The 19885-nt window shown below is 36.3% G+C and overlaps 1 long non-coding RNA gene across 2 annotated transcripts in view; it reads right to left on the reverse strand.

Annotated features, from left to right (window-relative positions):
* Positions 1 to 19287, reverse strand: part of LOC109459784 (uncharacterized) — an 84620-nt gene extending 65333 nt beyond the window's left edge. For both annotated transcript variants that reach the window (XR_002139438.3, XR_012491776.2), the window contains exons 1-2: positions 19193 to 19287; positions 4959 to 5016 (exon numbers count right to left, since the gene is read on the reverse strand). This is a non-coding gene — a long non-coding RNA (uncharacterized LOC109459784). The remainder of the gene's footprint in view (positions 1 to 4958; positions 5017 to 19192) is intronic.
* Positions 19288 to 19885: the final 598 nt, after the last annotated feature.

Raw genomic sequence — 19885 nt, forward strand, 5'->3', positions numbered from 1 at the left:
CAGGAAGGGTAGGGACACATGGCATTAAAATAAGATAAGAACACCTGGGGCCTGAAATCATTGATTCTACCTTTCATTTCTGATCAAAACTTTTGACTCCAGCAAAAGGGGGTATAATCAAGTGGCAACAGGAAAGTTCACAGACGAGGAAAAAAACCACGGCATCTGTGTGCAGGTGACCTTCATCCCAGAATCTGAGTCTAAATATCTAGATGCTAATAAGAGAAGATGATAATATTCTTTCTGGGTCCACCCGATGTATACTGTTCCCTGGCCATGGACAGCACCCCTAATTTGGTCTGTTTATCTCACAGATGAATTAAAGAAAGAGACAAAAAGCCCTGCATTAGTTTATTTCATATTTGAAATTTAATTTCATCCTAAAAAAGTATTTTATAACTTAGGTATCAATAACCCCATTTTATTGATGATGAGCCTAAAGCCTAGAAAGCTTAAATAACTTACCTGGGATCAGACCTCAGAGAAAGTCGTGAAGCTGGGCTTTAAACCTTAAGCTTGAGAATCCAAGCTCAGCGACTTCTCCCCTAACTAAACTACAGATAATAAACAATAATAAATGAGCAATGAACGTGTGGAAACCTTGGCTAACCATCATATTCTACTTATACAAAGGACAGTCCACTCGATTATCTGTTATCTAATAATTGATTTAAATAATGATAAGTAAGTACAATCATGCTGTCGATGTGAGTCATAGAACTGAGCTTGGACCGTGAAATATTAAACCCAGGAATATGATGGAAGAGACGGGATTAGTCAAAGGCTTTCTAAACCACTTTCCCCCGAGACAAAAGTCAACACCACAGAGATTATGAAGGACACCATCTATTTCTCTGTAGGAGCTTATCTCAGGGACAGGGCTGTTGTCACTCCCCTCCGCCTCCCAGTGTTGCTGCTATTTTTAGCCTGGCTTCTAAAGGTAGGAATCTAGAGGACGCCCAACCCCCAGTAAAGATCTCATCCCATATCTTGCTGCTTCCAGGCCAATGAGAAGTATATGGGGCAGCCCATTTGAAAACCCTTGTAATCCTCTACAGGCCACAAGTACAGAGTCTCTAGAAGTAAACTTGAATGTATTCAATACATACAGTTCTAGAAATTTAAATGAAATGTGCTTTAAAAAAAAAAATTTGAGCACTCTTTTATATTTATTGAAGCAGATAACTATTTAAAGAAAAAACACTGCTGAATGCTTTTACAACTTAAAATACTATGCTATAAAGTTAATGGAAAGAACAGTGTTTATAAGGAGAAGACATCGATTCAAGTTCTGCCTTTGCCACTTAGTACCGACTAGCTGTTATCAAGTCACTGAATGTCAATTGTCTCGTCCTTAGTTTTTCATAGGATTACTCTAAGGGTTTATTAAAATAACTTTTATTAAACTATAATATAAACTTTAAATTTATTATACAATCTAAATTGTGATCAATATTTCCTAATTTAACATTTTTGTAAGCTCAAATATTTTTGCAATTATTTTCTCATAGAGAAAATAAGAGCTCCAACTCTTCTTTTAAAGTGAAATCAAGTGTCCTCTAGATCTGAAAAACCAAGAGGTCTCAACCCCAATCTAAACTAGAAACCTTAATACTCTCTGAAATTTATCTTCACAGCACTTATTGAAGATTCTTTTTCAAAAAAAAAAAAAAAGAAAGAAAGAAAGGAAATTATGAACTATTGGCTTGAGCCTCCAAGTTCCTAGCCTATACTTGGAGTATCCAGAGTATTCCCATACTTTCTGCCAAACCCAGAGCATTTAACAAACCATAGCCCCTCTCTCTCCCTGTGCCACCTTGATTTAATTTCTCATTGAACTGAGCATATGGGACCACTCTTTCACGGTTTTTTCATAGATGATCCACTATCAAGGTTTTCATGAGTCTGAAGGATTGCAAAACACCTCATAGCTTTCTTCCTCTGTTTTGGTTCTAACTCCAGTACGTCTCTTCTCCCTCCCCCTACATAGGACAACTGGTAACCCCCCCACCCCCACTTGGTATCCAAACAATGGTCCCATCTCCGACCCCCCATCAAGCCATTTTCAGTATTTTTCCAAATAACTACACTTTCACTCACAGAATAATTTATACTGTCTGCTGCTAACATAAACGTTTTCCTCCTTATTATATTTATTTGTATAATTATTTGTTGGTTGTCTCCCCATTTGGATTGTCAGTTCCATGAGGGACCATATCTGTTTTCTTCATCACTGACTTCCCAGAACCTATACATATAGTCTCAATAAATACTTATCGATTGAAATTAATAAATGAGAATGATTAGGATCTACAGGTAAGATGGGAAAGCAGAACACAATGCAGGTAACTATAGATTTACATTGATTTATGGTGAAGTTCTCTTTGGGTGTCTGTGTTTCAGAAGGGGTTTCCTCCCCATTTTCCACCCTGATTAAAGGAGGAGGGAGGAGAGGAGCAAAAAGAGGGAGAGGGAAGGAGAAACAAAATAATGTAATGGTCAATGTTTAGATTGCTTTGGATTTTTTGATGAAAGAGCTACTATTTTCCTCAGAGAATTCTTAAACGGTATTTCTATTTAGTATACGTAGGTAGATAAGCAATGAATAGGCTCCATGATGCGTGTACATTGGTAAGAAATCACTGGAAAAAAAACTAAAATAATTTTTTAAAGTGCTGTAATTTCTGAAAATGTATTCAGATACTTTCATCATTTTGTGTTAAGCTTTAACAAATAGAAATGCTCTTTACTGGCCTGAATGTGGAAATCCATAAAATCCTATTTGATCCCTGTTGTGTTTTGAAGAATTTCCCAATTTCTGGTTGGAATGAAATCAAAATCTGGAGCGGGTGGTGTATGTTCTTTTTCTATATATATGATAAGGAAACCTACCGAATGGCACAATAGATTTTAATATTATGGGGAAACGCATCTGCCATTTGGTCTACTTTCATTCTGATGAAATGGCTGGGGGTCAGCGCACAGTTGCAGCTCTTCAATGCAAATCACTGCGTGATCCTAGCGCATGGAATTACATCAGCGCTTTTGATGAGAAGACAGAATCAATACAGAGGTCAAAAGTGCACAACTGGGAGGAGAGCCGCAATCAGGCCCAGGGATTCCCCACGATTACAATTCCCCTAACGAGGCAGCGCAGTGGCCAGAGCCTTCTTAATGCAGGGGGCTACCTACGGACCATGCAAAGGACTGGCTCGTGAGGATTTATCTCCACCTCCACTCATCTCTGAACCGACTTGATTGGATTATGTTGCCAAGTTTGCCAACAAAATGCTGACATGTAAGACCAAACTTTCAGAAAATCAATACCAAATAATTGCCCCGGCCACGCTGGAAGATAAACTGATCCTGTACATTATGTACCTTCAGTTCTAGAAGGTGGGAAGCTACAGGGCCGAGGGAACTAAGCTGTTCTTATTGTGCATAATATACCTTTATATATCAGCAGGCAGCACAAATCATTTCCTTTCCTGCTGCTCAATACCTAGTGATTCCATCTCCTCTATATTCATTTTTTGTAGCAGACTGGTGCCCTTAAATGCTATGCTGCTGTCAGTTCTTGAATATCCCTTACCTGGCAGCCAAAGGGAGTGTTTAGGAATGAATCTCTTGTCCCCACAGCAAATGTCTCCCGGTGGTGATATAGTTTGATAAGTTTAAGAAATAGACCGCAAAATCAACGGCACTGTGTTTTCCATAAAATTCTGCCCTTACAGAATGCACTTCTCAATTTATTTTTATACTGGCTGGGTAAGTGATGAGGTGAAACAGATACCAAAGGCCCTTTGTTATTGCCATCTTTCAGTAAAATGATTTTGGTACCAAACAGTAATGAAAGTCGAGATATCAAACCAATTATAAATAGAGCATATATGTTTGTTTATACTTCAGTGGCCAGAGCTGTTCCGTTACAGAAATTAGAGCAAGGACCATATAATCCTTCAGAGTCCTATACTTAATTTCCCCTCCCCCATTAAAAAAAAAAAAAAAAGATTTATCTCTTGGGTCATAGCTGTGTGTCTCCTATATTATTGGCTCCAAAATGTGATTTCAAGCTTAGACAACAAAGCAATGACCTAGGAAAAAGCAGTTCAGTTGCCAAATGCATGAATTCGTAATTCCTACTCCATACACTGTCTTTTAAATTATTGTGTTAAGAAAAATAGATAGCTGAAAATATTTCAATAAAAATAACAGACATGTCTGTTCAAAACTCTTCATATGCTACGGATACTAAATTCCTGCCAACCTTGTTCATCTCAAAGATATCATATTCCCATTTATAGAAAAATATACCACATAATATAATTTGGAGATGCAGGCATAGAACAGAGGGGCAAGCCAGGAATAAAAAGAAACTATGTCAAGGTATTTTAGCATGAAATTGGCTTGAACAAGAGAGAAAAAGAAGAGGGAGTTCATAATAACTGACGCTGGAATGCATATTCACCTTTTTAGAAATATATTAATTTTACATGATTGTTCCTTTGCACTTTATGACAGAAAGAAAGACCCTGTTAACATTAGTCGAGCTTCATCTTTAATCACATTAATTCAGTAACATGTTGTAATTGGAAGATGAAAGACTAGTGCTTTATTTACATAAATATAAACGATAAATGAGCAATTCCTGAATTGAACCAAATCAATACACACTGCATTGTCATGTTGACCTCACTAGTATTGGGGTCAATAAATGTGCGAATCCTGAGAATAATATCCCATCAAAACCAGAGGCAAATCTCTGAGTCTCCAGGGATGTTTCCATCACTCCTTTATCCACCAGTCTGAGGCTAGCTGATGAATATGTGACAATGTTAGATAGATGGAATGCAATATTTGGAAGGGAGAAAAAAGACCAGCCTTGGTGATGCACTGTGACACGTGGCATGTATTGTTGGCTGCAGCTAGTAAGGATTCGTTAGCATGCTCTTACTCACCAAATTAGTGAACCACTGAGGGAGCGCTTACAGCGACATTTCAGTTTAGCATCCTGACCTGAAGAACAAGAATGTAATTTATTAACAATTGGAAATCTGGCAGAAAGATGCCATGTTTACGGAAACTCACTACAATTTTCTGTTTTTCCACCAAATTGTGCCTTTCTGCCAGGATACTGCAAACCTGTGATGATTATGTTTCTTATCCTTATTAACAAGTCATGATGAAATCAATTACTTAACATTATCTAGGACTGCCTTAAGAAATTGGACCAGCCCAAGGTGAGAGAGGGAGAGGTGGAGGGATGGAGAGAGAGAGGGAGAAACAGAGAGAGAGAGAGAGAGAGAGAGAGAGAGAGAGAGAGAGAGAGAGAGAGAGAGAGAGAGAGAGAGACCAAAACTACAGCTTATTGAAAAATAGGCAAGATTACTCCTATATAACAACTCAAATTACTATCAAACTCCCTATTATCCAAACACCAGAATAAAATAAAATCAACAAATACTTATTGACTATCTACAAATTCAGACAATTCATTAGACAGAGTTTCAGGATCATGTACTCTTTGGAAGCAATTTATCATCTGATGGCAGATTAACAAAATGAGAAGACTGAGAGGGATTAAAAAAAAAATCATGGGAAAACACAGCAAAAGAAATAATAATGCTGTATAATAATGTTTGGCAATCTTATCCCTGAGACAACTTAAAAAGCAGTTCACTTTTGAAAACTAAAAAATGTTCCAAGTTAAGAAAAAAAAAACAGCCACTATTTCTAACTACATGGAACTTAAGAATCAAAAGTTCATTTGAAAAAAAGATGGGATGTGGAAAAGTGTTCTAGAAAAAGTATTTTAGATTAAAAAAAAAAATTTAAATACACATTTTGAAAACACTATATATTTAAAATATTAAGGAATTATTAAGTGTTATTATGGTTGGTTTTATGTTTTCAGAGTACGCATTCAAATTACAAGAAATAATACATCTGGAATTTGCTTTACAACAATCCAGACACAGAGAGAAGTGAGGGATTCTGTTCATGAAACAAGATTAACCATGAATAGATAACTGTTAAAGGTGGTTGATAGACCCACGGGGGAGATTCATTATACTCTTCTGCCTACTTTTGTATATGCTTTATATTTTCTATAGTATTTATATGTGTATAAATAAATATATCTATACACATTTTTAAATATGTATAAATGATAGATATGTGTATGCATATGTAAGTTTGCATGTATATCTATAAATTTATGTGTATAATACACATTCACATTAGTAAGACCGTGAAGTAAGTTTATCTCTACCCTACACTGAACATTGATTCTCCAGCTGTTTTTTGATGAAAGTCTTGATGTCTGTCATTCTTGCTGAAATGTTCACAAGTTCATTCTACTGGGGGTGCCAAAAAAATGTATACACATGACTTGTATTCATCTTTTGTTATCAGTGTATACTGAGTATTAAATTTTAATACAGTTTTTTCCTTTCTTAAAATATATGTACTTTTTTTTTTTTTGGGGGGGGGGGGGCACCTTCTGTATAGTCACTATATGTCCGTCCATCCTGTGGTACTTTTTGAAGATACAGTCATCACTTTCAAGGTTTCTACTTTCATGAAGCTTACATTATCGAGGAGGAGACAGGCATTTACGAAGTACACAAATGAATAAGCAAGAGAACTATGAAATTGGGCAGGAAGAGAGTGTGCCATCCATTCCCAAGGTTTGTTCTAGATTCTTCTCCGGGACATGCTCAGAGAAACTTGCCTTTGTTCACCATGGGTGAAGCAGCCCTACTAAACACTTAAAAGCAGGGTACACACTGACATTTAAAACAAAACGTAGCATTTTGTGAGGACCAAACCGACTTAATGTTTGTCATTTGACACAAAGTTAATTGAACTCCTCAGGCATGGACTAAGAATTTAATTATGTATTTACACCGCCAGCACTCTCAATAGACTGTGAGTTCCTCAATGCCGGGGCTGTATTTTATTGATTCTTCTTTCCCCAGCACTCTGAAAGGGTCTGGCACAAAGGGTTACTAGAAATATTTGTTGAATAGGTGATTAAAAAATAAATGGATGAGTAAATTTCATGGTACAAATTATTTATAGTATTTATAGGGTATAAAGATTAATATTCAAATTCGCAACTTTAGATTAAACTAGTATATGTAGAAACTGACTCACTACTTCTGTCACTGTGAGCACGATTCATTGACACAGAGAGGCTCCCCAATTGTCTTTACTTTAAACCATTTAAATGCACAAACCTATGCTTACCTTTTTGTGACTCTAAATTTCTCTATAAAAATATAAATCATTGTACAAAATTACCATGCTTATTATCTCTGCCTTATTACTTCAATAATTTACTTTGAAATCCAAAAACATTTCCTCAAATATCATTTGCCATAAACCATTTGACCTTTTGAGCATTAAATAATTCTGATTTCTTATTTTCAAGTTGAAGGTTTTTTTAAAAAAAATAGGTAGGAGCATTTCTCGATTACTATTTTTGTCTCAAAACTTCAGGTCATATGCGAAATGAGAATGAAAAAAAAAATAATCCACTTTGCTTTTGGAATTATTTGTATATACGAACATTCTAATATTCCATCTTTTCTTAGGTAAAATTTTCTGTTTTGTTCAGAGGGATGACTTCTGCACTGCAGAAAGGTTTTGTTTGGTTTGGTAGGTCCCTGATTTTTCTTTTAAATGCAGGAACTTAATCTCTTATAAATTTACAGCAAGATATTAATCTCCTCCACTACCCAATAAGTGACCCCCACTACCACCCCATAAGTCACTGCTTAGAGTAGAGTGTGATATTTCCTTCTCCCAGGAATGTTTGTTCTCAACCCAGATCTGTATGTCCCACTGTGAAAGCTTACCTTGGTTTTCTATTCAAAGTCAGAGCATTTCTCAGCAACCCCCTTTTAAAAATCACCAGTGCAATATGGGCCATTTTATTTTTAATTCACGTTTCCAAAATTTCACAGCCCAAAGATGAAGAATGCGTAGACTCTTTGTAGTTGCAGGAGCAAATTTATTACATTTGTAAATGTGGCTAACATTTGAAGTTTGGCCTTCTATCTTTTCCATATTTAGCACAAGATGATAGGTTTCCAGTTCAGTTATACCCCCAGCACCAGGAATGTACACAATACTAAATGCTGCTGTATGGTCTGAGTAAAATCCTATCAGCCTCCATGGTCCAGCTCACCATGAAGGTTTCTTTGACTCCGAAGGAGAGGTCAGTCACTGGTCCCCTGTGCTGTGGAGGTGCGCATGTGTCAGTTTGGCCATCTTGCTATCCCTGCTTCTTTCTCATGATGACTGCATCCTGGGTGAGCATTCTCCTCCCACTTTCTAGTCCCTGTGCATCTTCTGGAACCCCTCATATCCCTTCAGCAGTTCATGACACAGGCCCACGTCATCAGTGTATTCCATTCCCAGGGCCTCAGTGATTGGTTCAGGAAGGGGCGCAAAATCTAAACCAGGCCAACAGGTATCATTTTGGGAACTTTTATTGGAACTGGTGGGAAAGATGTGCATTTTCATTGGGATTGCTGAATTGAAGAGGATAACATCCTCAAGCTGTGGGGGCTTTGTTACAAAGAATGCCAGCTGGATAAAGAAGCCAAGATAAAGGAGAGAGAGAGAGAGAGAGAGAGAGAGAGAGAGAGAGAGAGAGAGAGAGAGAGAGAGAGAGAGAGAGAGAGAAGCTGACTTGCTTAGTAGCCCTGATACTGTTACACTTGTCTGCTATAAGTGTTAGTGTTATTTGTTAGCAGGTGAATCTATATACTGCACTGTGCGCTCTTTCAGAGTAACTCAGGATTTTAAATTTGTGTTTTTTTTTTCATACTTTTCTCAACCAGGGTTACTTATATGAACCACAAAACACACACACAAAAAATGATTTCATGATTATTTTTTCAATTCACCAAAGGATGCTGTGATGGTTACCTTTATAGCTTAACTTGACTAGATCATGGGATGCCCAGATATTTGGCTAAATATTATTTCTGGCTGTATCTGTGAGGAGGTTTCTGAATAAAATTAGCATTTGAACTGGTGGACGCAGCAGAGCAGTTTTCCTTCCCCAATGTGATGGGCATTACCCAATCCCCTGAGGACCTGAGTAGAACAGAAAGGCAGAAGAAAGAAGAGCTTATCCTTTCCTGCCTGATTGCTTCAGTTGGGACATCCATCTTCTCTTGCCCTTGACACTCCTGGTTCTCAGGTCTTCGGACTCAGACTAAATTATACCGCTGACTTTCCTGGGTCTCCAGCTTACAGATGGCAGATGGTGGGACTTCTCAGCCTCCATAGTCATGTGTGTCAATTCCTTATAATAAATCTCTTCATATATATATATATATATATATATATATATATATATATATATATATATATATATCACACATCCTATTGGTTCTGCTTCTCTGGAGAATCCTGACAAATACAGATTTTATATAACTAACACCATTCTAGATGCAGAGGAATGAAATTAAATGCAACGGATACCTAAGGGCATTCAGAATTAATTTCCTCATAGACCCTCTCCCCTTGAAAAGGTCTTAGTTTTTTACTGTGGTTTCCAATGATTTCTATATTTTCAGACATAAAAACTTTTCATTTCTCTCTATAATATCGAGGTCTTGTTTCTATACTCCAGACCCTAATAAATACACCCACTTGTTCTTTCAAACACGATATGTGCAGATGGGGAGTCAACATAGATCTCCCCAAAAGTGCTCCTCTCCCTGGATTTCCCTTCCGTCAATGTCACCAGAAAATGGCAGTCATTCTTGACTATATCCTCATCCCATAAACCTTAACAGTATTTATTTCTATAGATTCTAACTGTCAAACATCTCTTAAATCTATATTCCCAAGTCAATATTGATTGCCATTGCTTGAGTCAGATACATTATTTCATATCGACTGTTTCAAAATCTCCTAAAAATGTTCCTTTCTTCCCGCCTCATTCCTTCACACCCATCCCTCATAGCCACCAAGACCATATTTCTAAAATACAACTCTCAATATGTGTTTTGATCTCCCCACACTCTGTCAGAGCTAGAGTTAGAACTCAAACCAGGTTTGTCTGTTCCAAAGCCTATCTTTCCCTGTATGTCATACTACACTTCCTGAGTTCATCTAGAAAAAGATTTTTCAAATATTTTTTTAAGCTGTGTAGCACTTGATTCAAAAAAAATCAATCATGGGCAAGTTAAAAATAGAAAACAGAAATTGGAGGTATTCTTGTTAAAGAAGGGGGAAAATACCATGCTTCTCAGCCGCTTCATGGCAACTTCACATCTCCACACAACTTAATTTTGCAAATCACTGATCCATTTTACAGATGAACAAACTAAGGCCTCTCAAGTTTCAATATCCTACCCTGTTACCATCTTTCCTACCTGTGATTCAGCTCTCTTCCTATTTTATCAATCTGCTTTCTTGAAAGATAATGGATAAACTATTATTTTGAAGAACTCATGTCATATGTTCATGAATAAGGGGAACTCATTTTATTAAATTGAAACTACTGATGATCTTTTCATAAAGCATAGAATTCTTTGGTAATGCCAAATACTCATCTTTTGATTCATCTGTTTTGGAAGTTTGGTTCGTAATTATCAAATTTTCTCGTGGCCTAGATTCCATTGTCACTTAATCTACATAGAGCTTGCCCCTACGTTACACCACTTTGTGACAGCCTGCTTACTTGCTGTTTTGTTTTCTTTTTATTAAAGTTTATTAGGGTGAGAGTGGTTAGTAAAGTTACATAGGTTTCAATTCTGTAATACATCATCCATATATCACATTGGGTATTCACTACCCAGAGTCAGTTCTCCGTCCATCACCATGTATTTGATCCCATTTGCCCTCATCTACCACCTCCCTCTCTCCTTACCTTCTGGTAACCACTAAATTATTGTCTATGTCTATGAGTTTTTGTTTCTTTATTTGTAACAGCCTGCTATTTGTGATGAGCTTATTTGGCCTCTGTCTGTATTATTTGTTATGGATAAGTATCCTGGAAAAAGCAGAATTTGTTGGTGGCCTTTACCTCTAAATCTCCTTTGGATAATTGTGATTTGTTTTTATTGAGGTGCAATTGACATATAACATTATATTAGTTTCAGGTGTATAACATAAATTATATATATATATATATATATATATATATATATATATATATATATATATATGATCACTACACTAAGTCAATAGTTGTGATTGTTTTCATGGCTTTCCAGACCTTTTTCTAAATTCAACTAATTCTGCCTAACAGGTTGTATTCCACTGCATGAATCTTTAAGAAGTCTGAATCAACTATAGTTGCCCATAAGACTTGAAATGGACTGAGTGTTTATAGAGAGATAGATGGATCCCCCACCTTGTCTCTTCCACTCCCCAAATCCAGTTCATAAGCAGAGATTCTCTGTGTTTAAAATGACCCTTGTGTAGTTAAGGATGATGAGGTACCTTGAGATATAAAACATAAACGCCAGACAACTGTGGTTTGTGTGGAGACCTGAGGAACAGAAGACAAGCTCCCAGAAACACAGGACCCAAGGACAAGAAAAGAGAAATGAGGACTGTAGGTGAGGACGATCAGGGACAGACTGTTCAGGAGGCAGGGATGGTGTCAAGGAACCACCAATCCAGGGTGAGAGAGCAAATGAGAAAGAATCCAGAGTGTGGAGCTAGTAGATTAGGTTAAAGCAGAGAAAGACCTTGGCCATGATGATGTCCTTGAGACCTGTCTCTGATGTGAATGTAGCACTCCATGTATCGCCAGTTTGGGCCAGTATAAATGGCTATGCTTTTGTGTCCTCTCCTTCCTTACTCCTCCAGGTCCATCCACTAAAACTGAGGGCTGGGTCACATAGGACCACTCACTCAGACTGGGATACAACTTCAAAATCACAACATTCTTAGGTGAAATGATTACATTTCTAGATGTGACTCTAAAGCAGTCTTTCATTAAAATGATGTTTCATTCCAATCTTGGGTTCTGAGGAAATTTTGCAAAGTTCTTTTGCTCACAAAAAGAAAAACTTGGCACATATTTTTCTGTTCCCATTTAAAAAGCTACATATTGCAGTATTTTTTTTTTCAAAATTGACTACCGTATGATATCCATCTTGTTATACAATGACATAGAAAACCGCTGTAACACATTTTCTGCATCACCAACATTAGCCATGATACCCATGGAGTCAGACATATAGGAAGGAGGTGTTGCAACAAACAATTCCAACACTTTCTTTAGTTCTGTGCCTTTGATGTCTGTAAGTACCAAGCCGCAATCACTGAGAAATAGCCTGTCATGGCACCTGTTTCAAACTTCACGGGGGTGGGGAGGATGGGGATTTGTAATAACCCTTGATAATACTGTCCCCAATTTTCTATACAATGCCTTTATACCCAGAATTTAACTAAAAACCCATTGAAGGAAAGACAAGCCTTCAATGTCTGCATAGCATAGGAAATCAATACATACTTCTTGATACAAAATTTAAATTAATTCACATTTTTTTCAAGACCTACTAAAATCAAATGAGAGAGAAATCCAAGCTACAATTTAATCCCAGAGTAAATCTTCAACTTTTTTTCAACCAACAAAAAGAGCATTTGAGAAGAGGCTTGTTACTAATTATATTTTGCTGACATATGCCAATTATATTCAGCAATATTGTTCTCCCAGCCTGTTGGGTCACGTAACAGCCTGAGAGAACAATGATGCTGAATTAACAATTGCAATGAAAGCTTTCAAGAATCTCTTACTCAATTAGATGCTGACAAATTTACCTGTAAGTCATAAAAATTTTATGAAATTTAAATAGTTTCATAAAGTGCGTGTACTTCACACAGTGCAATTGCTCTGAGATATGGAGTCCATTTTTATATATTTATAATGTCCCTTTCTTATATTTAAGTGACTTAGTAATTGTGCATTTTTTTAGCCATTTTATCACATAATGTATGTATTAAGTTGTCGCTGCCAGTCATTTGAAACTAATATAGAAAATGTAATTCAACGATTCAATAGCCTTCCAGTGATGTCCAGTTGTTTTACGATGCTCGACAAATCATTTAACCTCCAGAGGTCCAGTGGTGGTAGGTGCTAAGGAAAGACTAACCACAAATATCAAAATTAAGCCCTAAAATAATGTTTTTAAGCACTCATGATTCCTAGAAACAGAAATAGTCCTATTGAGGTACCGCAATTGACCACCACCATGTGCATTGCTGTCTCATCAGGAATGAAGTGTTTAAATTTATAAAACAATTGTTTTTATTAAATTATTATTTTAGAAAACTGGAAAATGTTTCCGCAGCCATTGTATAGACAGAAAGGTAGAGGTACAGAGCTAGGATTGCGCGACCCAAGTATCACATAAACGGTCTCGCCCAGACTGAAATGGGCTCCAAGAGTTTCTCTGGACTCCATATTGATCTCCCTGCTTCTGTGGGGACTTCAAAGATTGTTCAAACCTTGAGAATGCACAGTGACAAAAATCTTCAGGAATACAAGATCACGATCTTATATATCTATTTCTTATTCTTTTGATTGATTGATTGATTGATTGACTTAATAATCTATCTGTAAGTAGTTCTATACATATAGATATATAAATGACAAACTCCTTGAAAACAAGAATGATGCAGTCCCTCACTGAAAGTCCTCAGTAAAAGTCATTGATATGTTCTTGGAAACTGCAACTTTAAGCAAAACAGCATATAACGAAACCAATTTTACCACAGGCTAATTGAGATAAACAAGAGTTAAATTTCTATGGCATATTTATGGTCACAAAAGCATCACCAAACTTCTAAATAAGACCCAAAACACTTCTAATATTAAACATTGAAATAAATGTGAGCTATACATACATTTAAGAAAGATGAATAAAAACAAGTAAGGTAATTTTTGTCCAACCCACTTATTCCAGTTCAAAGTCATGGGTGGCTGGAGCCTCTCCTGGGAGTTCAGGGCCCAAGACAGGACCCACCCTGGACAGGACGCCTTTCCGTCGCAGGTCACACACACACATACTCACTCAGACAGGAATGATGTAGACAAGCCAGTCACCTCATGTGCACATCTTTGGGATGTGAGAGGAAACCAGAGCACCCAGAGAAATCCTACAGATACAGGCAGGATGTGCGGACTCCACACAGATATGGCCCTGCCTAGGAATCAATTTTTTTTGTTACCAACGTTATAATGAAACGACGTGAAATGAAATGACATTAATTGAGGATCTGCTATATTTACTTGCTTATATTACAGACAGCTCATATTACAAAAAATATTATTGTCTTTACCTGAAGCAAACGTGACTAATTCCATGTGAAAATGATGATGGCAAACTTCTGGTACCTCACCTATAAGCTGACTTGACTTAGCATAAACACCATGTTGAGCAAGACAGATTTTGACCTTCCTTAAAATTTTATCTTTTCATTATTTTTTGTTATCAGAATTAGCCACCTTTCAAATAACTTTCATGTACTATAAGACGTGTGTTTCACACAAGAATTATTAGGGCAACATTATATATAAAGTGTCCAGAATAGTATGGAATGCCTTCCTAAAGCACTCCTGGGCTGTGCCAGGAGAAACTGAATAATTTAACAGGAAGTTAAAAAAAAAAAAGGAAATCCAAGATAATGATGTTTCCCTTTAAAATAAGCATATTAATATATTCCCCAGTCTTATAAGCCCTTGTAAGTTTATAAGTTTCCCTTGATACTTTCTATTTTAAAAAAATATGTCAAGATCAACTGAGATTTCCTTTCTATAACCATTTCTCAAAACATGGATTCTGGCTACTGGTTCAGAAGTCAATTAGAACATTTATGTGGGTTGTGGGTCCCCTACACTTAATCTCATTTACATGATCTCTTTACACTCTGGTAGCTAAATAGCTTATAGAGCCTTTACTTGGTTTTGTATCTGACCTTGACCACTGAGGTTTTTCTAAAACGCTTCTTGCTTGTGCAAGGCAGCCATTGTTCTAGCAGTTCTTCCTTTCAGCTTGAGAAGACTTAAGGTCATGAGATATGGCCCCTTCTCTGACCCAGTTATCTTTGTTTGGCTTTTTCTCTTGAAATTATCTTGTGCTGACTTCAATGGTTGCACTATCATTCATTCTTTCCCTTCTCTCATCCCCTCCCTCTTCCCCTTACTTGCACATACACACACATGCATGCATACGCACACAGAGGAAAATCTATATGTGTCAGACATTCAGCAAGGGAAAGACAAAGGCACTGAGTTAATTACCCATCATTTACTGCTGCTGAGAAGAGCAGATGGCAGCAGACGATATGTAAATGGCAAGGGGCAGTGAATTATTCGATTTTTTTAGATTAATTGTCGATGACAAAGGAAGTGATTACAGGGTGTGACATTTATACAAATGTATACAGTACATCACACTAAAAAATAGAGCTTAATATTATTATGAGGATGTCAGGCATATGAACACTATTGTCACAATACAAAGCAACAAATTTTACAATAACCCAAGAATATGCTCTCCCTTTACCTTAAAACTTTAGGGACTCCAGACTCTGAAACATAAGATGAACTCTAGTCTGAATTAGCCCTCCCAAACCTAAGCAAATTAAATAGATACAAAATATAGAGAATGCACGATGCAGTAAAATAGTGTTTACTGGAACGTGAAACAAAACCGTATTATTTGCTCACAACAGATCTGATGCCATATCGGTGAGTAGACTGTAAAACAGAAAAGGTGCTAATAAAATACAGGCTCGAAATAGAAATTAAAATTAAAGGTGCTGTTTGGCTGTGAGGCCTCTTTAGGTGGTGTAGAGGAAGAACAAATTAAAAGAGAAAAGAAAAAGGACTGTTTCTATTACATCGACATACTACCCTAACAGACACACACACAGAAAATCTCCCAGTAATTTTCAAGGTCAAAATGAAGAAATTTCTGGCCAAGTTTTCCTTCTAGGTGATATACACATATGTATAAACATGAGCCCAAGAGCACAGACAACGGGCCACACAACACACACACACACACACACACACACACACACACACACACACTGCTGCTTCTTTGCAGGAGGGAAGCACAGTAGCCTGTATTTTCTGTTGCTTCAATAATTAATTGGTACATGAACAAATCAGATGCTTTCCTTTGCAGATCAGAAAAACTGCCTCATCACTGAAATGTTTTCAATCACCCCGTTATTAAATCTATATGGTGTAATACTATTGAAAAAAGAGGGAGCCATTGAGCCATATTTGTTCCCTGAAAGCATTCCAGCCACTGTGATTTTGTCCCTTTGGATGAGAGTTTAGCTCCAAATATCAGCATATAGAAAGAGGGGAGCGTTTAGGGCACATTTATTTATACTCTTCAGGAATACTTTCAAAACATGCAAGGCAAAACATCTCCAAAATTACTGTTGAGTACTTCAGCATTACGCATTCTTTGTTGACAAAAGGACCACCGGTGCCTGTGAGTGTGAGTGTGTGTGTGTGTGTGTGTGAGAGAGAGAGAGAGAGAGAGAGAGAGAAAGAGAGAGAGAGAGAGAGAGAGAGAGAGAGAGTATGAAGAGGGTGGGAGCTGGGTGGGGGAGGGGCATTATTAGTCAGCAGCAGCGCTAGGTAGAGCTTTAAGTCTGCCAATCCATTTTGAATGAACGTGGGTTCAGGAATAAAGTGCAGGCAGAACCAATCTGCCCTGAAGAAAAGAAAAGCATAAAATGTTGCACAAAGAAAGGAGAATTTCCAGGGTGGCTTTAATAGGAACCCAAACTGGCAGGTGCACAAAGCAAACCATTAGCTTTCTGTGCTAGTTTTAGAAAATATTATTGGTTTTCGTTATTTTTTTCGTGTATCCATACAAAGCAATACTCACAGATGCAAATAATGCTGATCTCCTCCTTGTTGTAAACATGACGCGGTACACTCTTCTATGACTTCCTTTTGAAATTTTACCTATCTATACATGTTGCTGACATTATATAAAAGTACGCTTAGATAGAGGTGGTTGTTACCTTTAGTCTAAATGGATCCTAAAATGTAGCCACATTATCCTTACTCAGCATTTCATATGTTTTTCAATGTCATCATCTTTTAAATAAAAAGATTGAAATATTAGTGAAGGTCAACCAGTACCTGGAAAAGTTATGTAAATACCTGGATCCCATGACAAAAAAGGGACACTTACTTTAGCAAAGATTACTGTGGAGATGTACTCCCTGTGTACTGTGTCCTGCACTTCAGAGTATAGTGCCTATGACTTTCAGTTCATCGTTGACAAGTAAAAAGAAGCCAAACAAAGTCATTTTTCATATATGTGAAAGGGGAGGTATTCTAGAAAAATTTACGTGTAAAAAAAGAATTCTGGGAATACAGGTAAAATCCTAAAATATTAAAATAGTAGCCTATAAGTAATTTAGATTTTATTAGAAGTCTCTCTTCCCTAATTTATAGGAAAAGAAAACAAAAGACAAGGGGAAATATAACTGTTAATCAAACTCTACATGAATACCCAAATTGTAATTGTGTTTAAAGTGTTCTGTTCTAGCAAAATGTTTTGTAAATTAAAAAAAATTGAAAATGCTTTTATAGATAATCACACCTAATTTTATTTACTTGGTAACAAATTATGGTAAGGACCTATGTTATAAACATACTATTCAAAATAAACAAGGATTTGTTTATTAATGTTATCAGATCAAAGTATGATACATAGAAAAATGTTAGCATGTCAAAGCCATTATAGTAAAAATAACTGCATGCCTTTTGAAAAAATATAGATTATAAGTATAGAATGTATTAATATGTATTACACGAAAACATAAACATAAAATGAATTCATTTTATATAGTTTATATACTAATGGTTTACCCAGAATGTTAAATTATAATCTGTATTTGTATTGAAGAAGATCTAGAAGGAAACATTTTTTGTTAGTGAATATAGGTGTTTATGAAGATGCCAATATTTCGCAATGACATTTAGAGAATATGTTAAAAGGATAATTTTGGAGTTTTAGGTAAATATATCTTAGAAAATATATCCAAACTTCAAAATTATTTATTTAAATTGAATATGTTATGCCATCAAAGCACCTCTACATCAAATGAAATAAACATTTTCAACTAGACATAATAAGGGGGGGTTAAAATTTTTAAAAGCTCTGTGCTCATAGATATAATAAGCCCATGCATTTCAAAGAACACTGAAAGCAATCAGATAAATCATTCCTTAACATCAGAAGACTAAGATCTATAGTCCAAAAATAACTTATTCTTTTAGTTTATTTTTTGCTTATTTTAATGCATATGTTATAAGCTTCTCTGATCTGAAAATAGAATAAATGACTAAGCCTAACATGAAAAAGTATGCTGCATAGCATGCATAGGTAGAAAAATAAATTTTTACTGGAGCGTATTCTTATGCCTTTGTATAATACTTCACCTTTTTAAACAGTATCACTTATTTTTGTAAAATATTTTAGTAACATTTTGCATTATGCATGCACACAAACATATATTTTGTGTATTAAATATTTACAATGCATTTTATGTACGTAATGCATCTCTTTACACCAACACTAAGTTATTTGCCAACAGCAAAGATAAAATATCTCCAAAGAGAGAATGGATGCAGCAGCTCCTTTTTTAGGTCCTTTTTTTCTTATAAAATGTAACCGAATGAGGTAATATTAATAGCACTTCAATGCATGGAATATCTCTAATTTGCCTACTTTCTTATTTTGAGATGGTGAGATGTATTTTGTCTTTTGAAAAGAACATTAATTCAAAGAATTATGAAATTCCGTCTTGTAAGAGTAGACCTTCCATTTAATCTTTGGATGATTCTCCCAGTTCAATTCAACTGACTCCATTTTTATCAGTTCTATTTTTAAGGATAATACAGAATTTACTATAGCAACCTAAACCCAAGTAGTTTTCTCTCATTTTGTTTCTTGCTCTAACTCAAACCCATAGAGCCCTCTATTGGAAGGATTTCACGTTGCATTGCAACTATTTGGAGCACAGAAAATGTTTGGAATGCTAAGCTTTTTGAAATTTTCTGCTAACAAGTTTTATTTTAGAAGGCATAGGTCACTAGGTCACATGTAACTTCCCAAGACAACAGAAAACATTTGGTGCCAAAATAATTAAATACATAAGCACATGATACCTTTGTTCCAGAAGCTCCAATCTATGCTGCATTAGTTCAGGGAAGGATGTTAAACTAGCAGATTCTACTGCACTAGGTTCTTCAGTCAGTAAAACACTTGGATGCTGTTTTCACAGAAGGGAATTAATACAGGCATCGCATCTTTTGGTTTAGCCCATAAGAGTGATCTAGAGACGAGCGATACACTCATCAGACAGTAATCATTTAAATTGGTTCTAGGAGCTTTTAAAGTTAAAATATTTATAGATTCATTTGCAACAACAATATTTTCCTACATTTAAAAAGATGTAAAAAAAAGATGTAATCCTAAAGGAAGATTCCTGAACTCTTAAGGGTTATTTAAATTTATATATATATGAGGCTTTTTGTTTAGCACATTTTTAATATCAAATTGAGGAGAAAGACTGTTGACATACCAGGGTGCCAACGCTCTTGGACAGCTTGGGGCTCCCATATGCCGCAAACATCCCTCTGGGTCTCCTGTAGGTTTCCTCAACTTATCCAGACTCCTATCTGGTTTCAACAGTGGCAGGTTTCTTATCACTTCCCACCATCCTTATGGCTGGTACCCTGAGCTGCAGCCCCATCTTCTCACAGAACCAGCGTCGCAGATCCAACACAACCCTGCTTCCTCTCACATGAACATGACACATTTAACTTCATCTTTTATAAAAAGCATTGTCGCTCTGCATG

This window comes from Rhinolophus sinicus, chromosome 7 (assembly GCF_057876585.1).
Source record: "Rhinolophus sinicus isolate RSI-liver-muscle chromosome 7, RSI-T2T, whole genome shotgun sequence".
Lineage (NCBI taxonomy): Eukaryota > Metazoa > Chordata > Mammalia > Chiroptera > Rhinolophidae > Rhinolophus > Rhinolophus sinicus.